This window comes from Apium graveolens, chromosome 7 (assembly GCF_009905375.1).
Source record: "Apium graveolens cultivar Ventura chromosome 7, ASM990537v1, whole genome shotgun sequence".
Lineage (NCBI taxonomy): Eukaryota > Viridiplantae > Streptophyta > Magnoliopsida > Apiales > Apiaceae > Apium > Apium graveolens.
In genome coordinates, this window is record NC_133653.1 from 56446386 (window position 1) to 56454695 (window position 8310).

Here is an 8310-nt window from a genome sequence, read left to right on the forward strand (position 1 = left end):
TGGTATTCTAAGCAGTGAATTCATATTATCCGGATAGTCGCGATATGTTGAGAAGCATCACTCGCGATGTAGAATAAATATAATTAATCAGTTAATTATATTTAGTGAATTTTAGCATTCATATAAATAATTAATAAAAGTTTATTATTATTTATTTCTACTACCTACATAATATTGAACCTACAGGGTCACACCATAAAAAAATATTTTCTTTGATGAAATAATGAGAGAGAGAATTATTTTCTAAATAGTTTAGAAAAAGAAATAATGATTAAAATAGTTTTAATTATTATTAAAGTATTTTATAAAGATAAAATATGGGGCTAATATATATATATATATATATATATATATATTGATATATTATGAAAAAACCCTAGGGGAGCCCTATAAATAGAATAAGATGGCTCATTCTAAATATACACTTGGTTTTTTGAAACCCTAAGAAGAGCTAGCCTCCATCTTCTTTTTTTCTCTCTCTCTCTCCCAAAACTCCATTTTTATAAAAGTTTGGTTTTATAAAAAGCTTCATCAAAGAGGATCATTCTTGGTGGATCCAGTAGAGTGCTTCACACACTGAGTAGCAATTGCTAGCAACCATATTATAAAGCTTCAATTTTCAAGGCATGGTTACGATTCCTCCGTTTTTCTGATTGATACATTTTTCTATATGTGTGATACATGGTTTTTTACGGAATAATTGTTATATCACGCTTCCGCTCATCCGTAAATTCCTTCAGTTCAAGGGTGAGAGCTTCTAATGCCATAGCTAAACTTTTGTCAGATGAAGCTTTACGGTAGAAACCACTGACTTCACCATTCCTGAGATTCCAGTCTAGCCACGAGAATATTCTTCCCTTACTCTAAGAAGAGCAAGCTTCTCAACCTTCCTGCTTCAGATGAGACACTAATCCTTCGTTGAAATGACATTTTTTCCATTGATGTGGAATCGTCTGATTAGATGATTTGTGCCTTGATTCTTCAGCAAGAAAGATGCTTCAATTATTATCAGTGACACCATTGATTAGTTGTTATCAGTGATAGCAATTGTTGAATCCATGATGACATTCCTTTTTCTGTATAGCTTGTCTCGTGATGAAAACCTTTGTTGTCATCTCCAAAGATTATTAACGGAATAGCTTTTGTTGATCACATTTGATTGTGAAGCTCTTTCTTTGATCATATGCCTTGAGTATGAATTACCAAGAATACATATGAATCAATTAACATGTTAAGTCCTGCACTCACAAATGGATTAACAGTTCTTGGTACCCAACTTATCAGTTTGGGTCCAGATGGATTAGAAATTTTACTATAAACAGAGATAAAAATAGTTGCAACCTTATCATGCTAATTTTTATCTTTGTCTGACCATTTTCTCCATTTTAATAGCCTTGACAAATTTATCTCTAGGCTAAGGTAAAATTGGTTCCAACCTTACATAAGGAGGACTAGCAGTCTTTTCCCTATTGTAATCGTAAACATGCTTCTTCTATAATTAATGCAAGTACTAAGAGATGCATTCATGGCATAAAAATAAGTAAGCATTGAAATAGGAGTACATGGCATTCATTCAGAAAACATTACGCATAAGAATTAAGCAATACAGGCATGATATGGAACAAACAGAATTAACAAATAAATCACTAATTCTATCTAGTCTAATCATGTTGATGTATCTCATCTAGCTGTCTCAATCCAAATATGAACTAATTCATCTTAACAAACAATTCAGATTAAATGAATAAATCACATTATAATAGGATACAGAAGATAAGCATAAACAAAGGTCTTAAGTGCTGGAAAAACATATATCTCACTAAAGTAATTAATCATGTTCAACAAATATTCAAACACATATTTAAGATCATCTAAAGTAACATGCACAAGTTAAACATCAATCCTAGTTACCAGAAAAATATTCTAGTGAACTAGTTCAACATTATCTATGTGTGATGTTATCATGCTTGTGCGAGTGTTAAGCATTTAAACACTAAGATCTTAATTATGCATTGAATATTGAAAACAAAGTATTGCAGTGGTTCAAGAATTTGAAACTTGAGATATGTGTCTTTCCCATGCACTATAAGTTTAGACTGGCTGCTTCTCTAAGAAAATATTCCACCTTTATCACAACTCTTCAACTGAATCCCTACTCATCCTTGTTTATCAAGCTTCGTGTTCTATTATAGCAAAACCCCTGATAGTTAGCTATCAAATCTTGTTTATGTCCCAATCTCAGTCTTGTAATCACCTCTTGAACTGAATCTGTAAGAATCTCTGCCTCGGAATAGATAGGCTTGATCCTTGGATATAGCATAAGTGCTCCTTGTGAATCTGATTTGACTAAACTTCCTTGACGTCCAGTCCCTCAAGTAATTCTACCTAAGCTTCCTTTGATTCATCTATCAGTAACTCTTACATTCTGTCCCGAGGTTCCAACTTTAATGCCTGTAACTGAGATTTTTGTTTGTCCCCACTATTCTCTCTGACCTCCACAATTCCTGCCTGTACGATCTCATTGATACCCGGATAAATATATCATTGTTACAAACCACTGTGTGACTGTATAATCTGGAATCAAAGAGTTGTCTTTAAAATCTTCGAGAAAAACTGTACCCGTAGAAATTTCATTCATTTCCTGCGTCTGAAAACCCAGTGGTATCCTATGGAGCAAGCCTTTGAGGAAGTTCCACAATTTTCATCTGTAGATCTTGAAATCAGTTCCATTAGAGTAAGAAAACCATTAGTCTGGATAGCACATGGTCTTCATTTTCTTCGAAAGATTAAAATCATCTTTAACGTTCAGAGGAATCTTGAGTCTACCAATACTTAAAGTACCCCTAATTTAATATTTAAGAGAAATTTATATTTCCAATATTTTTAATTTTCTCAGAAAATAAATTAATCAAAAATAAATATTTACATAAAATCTAATTTTCAAGAATTTCGAATTTTCTTAAAAATTAAATAAAATATAAATTATTATTTAAGAAAAATTTAAATTTAAGAATTTTAGATTTTATGAAAAAATAAATAAATCAGAAATAAAAATTATGGCTAAGTCCAAATTATTTAAAATTCAAAAATCTCAAGTGTAGATAATTTTTTAAAATTAAAAAATCTGAAAATATAAGAACTTGACTGTTTAGGCTGACACACCGGATCTGATCTGTATATCGATCAACAAGCTCTGATACCAATTGTTAGGTCCCAAATTATCGTAGAAGGGGGGGGGGTTGAATACGATGATCACTAAATTAAAAATTCTTTCGAATCTTTAGCGGATATAAGATTTAGTGCTCGGTTAGTGGTTTCGTGTTCTTGAGGTGAATAGTGTTTGAAATAATAAAACGAGGAACACAAGATATTCGGGGAAGTATATATTCATATATAAATCCGCGAGGGGCGTTGCTACACTCCGGTAGATAAATTAACCGGCTACAATCTAAGAACAACAAAGTCCTAGCTTCTACAAAGATTTACAAATCAAATCCTATACAATGATCTAGCTTTTGTTTGTCTAAGGATTTAATTACAGGGTAACGATTATAATGGCTCTATGAATATACAAGAATAAAATCGGGCATTATAACGTTACTCTGGTGAGAAATTAAACGGATATAGAAAAAGCTTGAGCTTCTCTGAAAATCTTTGCTGCTTATTTTATCTCCTCTTGTTGGAGAAGAAGATAAAACTCAGAATAATACTCCTCCTTCATTCTGCTTCAAAGTGTAGACTTTATATCTGTTGAAATACATGGCCAATTATTTACCACATAATTCCATTAATAACTCAATAAAGTTGTGGTTGAGGTTTCTGTGGCGACCAAGGTAATATAAGCTCTGTGGCGACCAAGAGTGAATTTTGCCTTAGAAAAATTCTACCCATTTCTCTATGGCGACCAAGGTGAACCTAGGGTGAATTTCCCTTAAAAAAAATTCAACCCATTTCTCTATAGCGACCAAGGTGAACCTAGGGGGAATTTCCCTTAGAAAAAAATCAACTCATTTCTCTATGGCGACCACGGTGAACCTAGGGTGAATTTGCCTTAGAAAAAATTCAACCCATTTCTCTATGGCGACCAAGGTGAGCCTAGGGTGAATTTGCTTTGAAAAACTTCAACCTATTTCTTTATGGCGACCAGAGGGATGAAAACTGCACTTATGAAATTATTCTTACTCTCATTTATTCCCTGAGTATCACACTAAGTCAAGATCAGTTCCTATACTAAAATATTGAACTGTACATCCAGGATATTGCTTCTGAAGATCTATATACTGATTAGGATGACTCCTACTACAAGGTAGTGATTATATTGACTTAGTTTTTGTAAAGCATTGCATTCCTTGAGCTGTCCCATCTTGTCTTCTCTCTTGAGTTTTCGTCTGAATTATAAAACTTGTATTCCCTGATATGAATCCTCATTTAACAATCCTTCTAATGATAATACTCAGATTCCTTTCATGAAACGCTGACGCCTAGTGCAACTGGTCTAGTTCACAGACGATTAGCTCCGATTTAGGTCTTCGTATTATAGATTTGATTACATTGTTAAGCTTGCAACAACTTTATCGCTTCGAAAACTGACTGTCAACAAACAAATGTACTTTCACTGGAATCCTTTCTGATACTGTAGACAACGTCTTCATTGCTACTACAATCTTGAATACTTCATTCACTGTTCTTCACCAATGCTTGAAAATATAAATGAACTCTTGTCGGTGAGTATAGCTTCAAGACTACAGTTGTCTTCTTTAAACTCTGTCTATACAATATCTTCAATTCTTCAGATTCCTATGCTTCGAATACTGTCTATCTTCAATCAATGCCGATACACTGAAATCTTCTGGTAGCTCTTACACACTGAATCTTCATAATTTCTGAAGCCCTGAAAGTCTTTAACCTTTATTCTTCACTAAGGCATGATCATTTTAATGAGCTTCTTTCAGTGACCTGTAAACAGATTTCAAGCTTTCTTATAATCTTTTGATTCTTTCTATTTGCCTTGTCTTCATTTCTTCTGATTTCTTGTATTGTCGTATTATTATTAACTTGTCATGTTCTAGTATTGTTCTAGTTTTGAGTTATCACATAACTGTTAATACAGCTACCCAGTCTCACCAACATTCTGGGATTCTATTAATAACTTGATTTCATTCTATTGGATTTGAACTTGATGAGTTAAGTGACTGACTTTGGAAACTAGGGTTTTGTTGGAGGTTTGAAGTTCATTGAGTTGGGTTTGAAGAGATTGGAGTTGGGGTACTGTTGAAGTAGTTGAGATAGTAGACACTCCACTTCCCATGCTATCATGAACCACCCTTTTGACTTATTCGGCCATCAAAGCAGAAGGTTTAAACATAGATTTGTAGAGTTGATCTAATTTAACCTTGGTGTCATTATTTTAAGATATTTGATTGCATAGTTGTGTGCAGAGATAGAAATGACCGCTTCAGCTGCTTGATGCTGGATTCTAGATTTGAGAGTGTGAGGGTCGACAGTTTACCAGAAAATTTATTGATCCACTGTTTGACTTCTAGTAGTTTGGGAAGGAGTTCATCTATTTTGCTTTTAACCAACTTCACAATTGTGTCTTGATGACCCTCTAAGGTTTTCTAGAGTGCTTTGCCAATGTAGTTAAATGCTTTAAGTTGGGGATTATACACTTCAGTAATAGAATGATACATTTCTTGAGGAGTAAGCACCTTGCCATTACTACCTAGTATGACGACATACTCCTCCCTAAACCTTGCCAAAGCCTCCTCCATATCCAGTGTGAAAGATTTTAATAACCAGGTATTGAGTGGCATTTATGACACTTTATAATGCTCTAATAAGCTTTGAATTGATGCGTTTGTACTCAAGTTGTTAAGTGTTTTAACGTGTTTTCTAGTGTTTTTGCATTTCAGGTATTATCTAGATAATCAAGTGAATTAGCATTGTTTTGGTGCTAATTTGGTGTAAAGGTGGTGTTGGAATAAAAGCTCGTGGAAAGCCGACTCGAAGTAGCGAGAAAAAGAAGAAATTCTAAAGTTTTTCCAGAAGTACGGCGTGCCCGCGCTGGTCAAGCGCACTGCCGCGCCAGGATTTCAGAACGGCAGCGCGCCCGCGCTGTGATAGCGCGCGCCCGTGCCGGTGCGAATTCAGAGAATCCTGATTCTATTCTGAAAACAATTGGAGGACTTCTAGATTGCATGGGGTTGCTATATATATTCAAATAAAGGACGTTTTCAAGGGAGAGAAGTACCAGAGCACAAGGAGAGCCATAAGAAGACCGTTTTAGCACGGATTCAACGAGGACGAAGAAGATCTTGGTTTTTACTTGTGAATCTTTATTTTAGGTTGTAACTTGGATGCTAGTTTTCTTACTTGTGAACCTTACTCTTATTTCGTACTTGGTTTTGATTATTCGTTATAAAGACTATATTTGTTATACCATACTTTCATCGGAACCCACATTGATGATGAGTTTGATTTTGGACTAATCGTTATCATGGGGTTCTAACGGATTTATTTATGGATTTATGCAGTTAATTTGTTTCGATACCTTAGTGTGTGGTGATTGTATGATAACCTAGTATGGGTTATGCGTATTCGTCTTATGAGCGTCACGAACTTATAAGATAGTGAGTTGATCTTTAATGAAGCGACAGTGAATTTAAGGATTTAGAACTTGCCATGCTAGCATAGGTTCATGTGTTATTGTTATGCATGATTCGTAGTTAATTTTACCATCTTACTTGCCCTATGTAATCAAGATAGATAACTTGTGCTTAAACCGTTATATTGTCAAATTCTATAGACATATAGGGTCTGAATATAATTGGTGTCTATCCAGCTTCTATCTATTTTGTGAATGTCTGGCAGTATGGTATTCGTGCAACGAAAGTTGGCGTTTATCAGTTTCGTGTTATCTGATTAGTGTCATCACCATTGCATGCTAAGGTTAAGAACAAAAAGGCTATTAAATAAAGTATTTGATGAAGTTAGAATCCCATGTTTATCATATATATTAATTCAATCATCTTTAATCTCTTAGTTATAATTGTTAGTTTAATTTTTAGTTATAAACAACCTCAATTTGTTATCGTCTTAGCATTGAATAATAACCATAGATTGTTGTTTAAGTGCATGAATTAATTAGTTAACCAAGCCAGTCTCTATGGGAATGAACTAGAAAAGATTATATATTATTTGCGAATGCGTATACTTGCGTGTATTATGAGCGTGTGTTTAGCGACTAACAAGTTTTTGGCGCCGCTGCCGGGGATTGCAATGTTAATTTTTAGTTTATGTATTTTCCGTCAGTGGTCGTTAAAGTTCATTGACTCGGACATTATTACGTATTTGTTTCCTTGTCTTATTTCAGGTACTCAAGCGAGGGTGTATGCATACATGTTCGCGTACTCGTAAGAGAACACTGGATAAAGCCAAGGAAGAAGTTGTGGCGGTTCGAAAGGAAGTTTTTGAAGAAGAAAAGAAGGTAGAAGAAGAAGAAGAAGAGAAAGTCGAGGAACCAGTGTTAGTAGAGATGGGTGATCAAGCTGAAAATCTTAAGGCTTTGATGGACTATTCTCAGGTTAAGATTAATGATATTCAGTCAAGCATCATCAAGCCAGCCATCAGGGCTAACACTTTTGAGATCAAGTCAAGCACGATTCAGATGATACAGAACTCAGTTCAGTTCGGGGGTTCTCCTACTGAAGACCCCAACATGCACATCAGGGATTTCATCGACATCTGCGACACGTTCAACTTCAATGATGTGAATGAAGATACTATCAAGCTACGACTCTTCCCATTCTCTCTGAGGGACAAAGCTAAGTGCTGGTTACATTCTCTACCAGCAGGTCTATCACCACTTGGGAAGATCTTGCTCAAAAGTTTCTCAATAAATTCTTCCCTATGGCGAAGACTGCTGCAATCAGGAACGCTCTTACTCAGTTTGCTCAGCAAACTGGAGAATCTCTGTGTGAGGCTTGGGATCGATATAAGGAGATGCTAAGGAAGTGCCCGCACCATGGCATGCCTGATTGGATGATTATTAACTGTTTCTATAATGGATTGGGTGCTACTTCTAGACCCATGCTTGATGTAGCATCAGGAGGAGCCTTGTGGGCTAAAAGCTATGATGAAGCTTATGAACTTATTGAAATGATGGCTGCTAATGCGTACCAGAATCCTTCCCAGAGACTAACTCAGGGAAAGGTAGCAGGAATTCCGGAGTTGGATGCAGCAACTGCTATAGCTGCCCAACTTATGGCTTTGACGATGAAGGTGGACACTTTGGCTAAACATGGGGTTAAT

At 35.3% G+C, this 8310-nt stretch overlaps 1 non-coding gene across 1 annotated transcript; it reads right to left on the reverse strand.

The window, feature by feature from the left end:
* Positions 1 to 7923: 7923 nt before the first annotated feature.
* On the reverse strand, positions 7924 to 8030 carry LOC141676080 (small nucleolar RNA R71). The gene has a single exon (XR_012556689.1). It is a non-coding gene; the product is annotated as a small nucleolar RNA R71 (small nucleolar RNA).
* Positions 8031 to 8310: the final 280 nt, after the last annotated feature.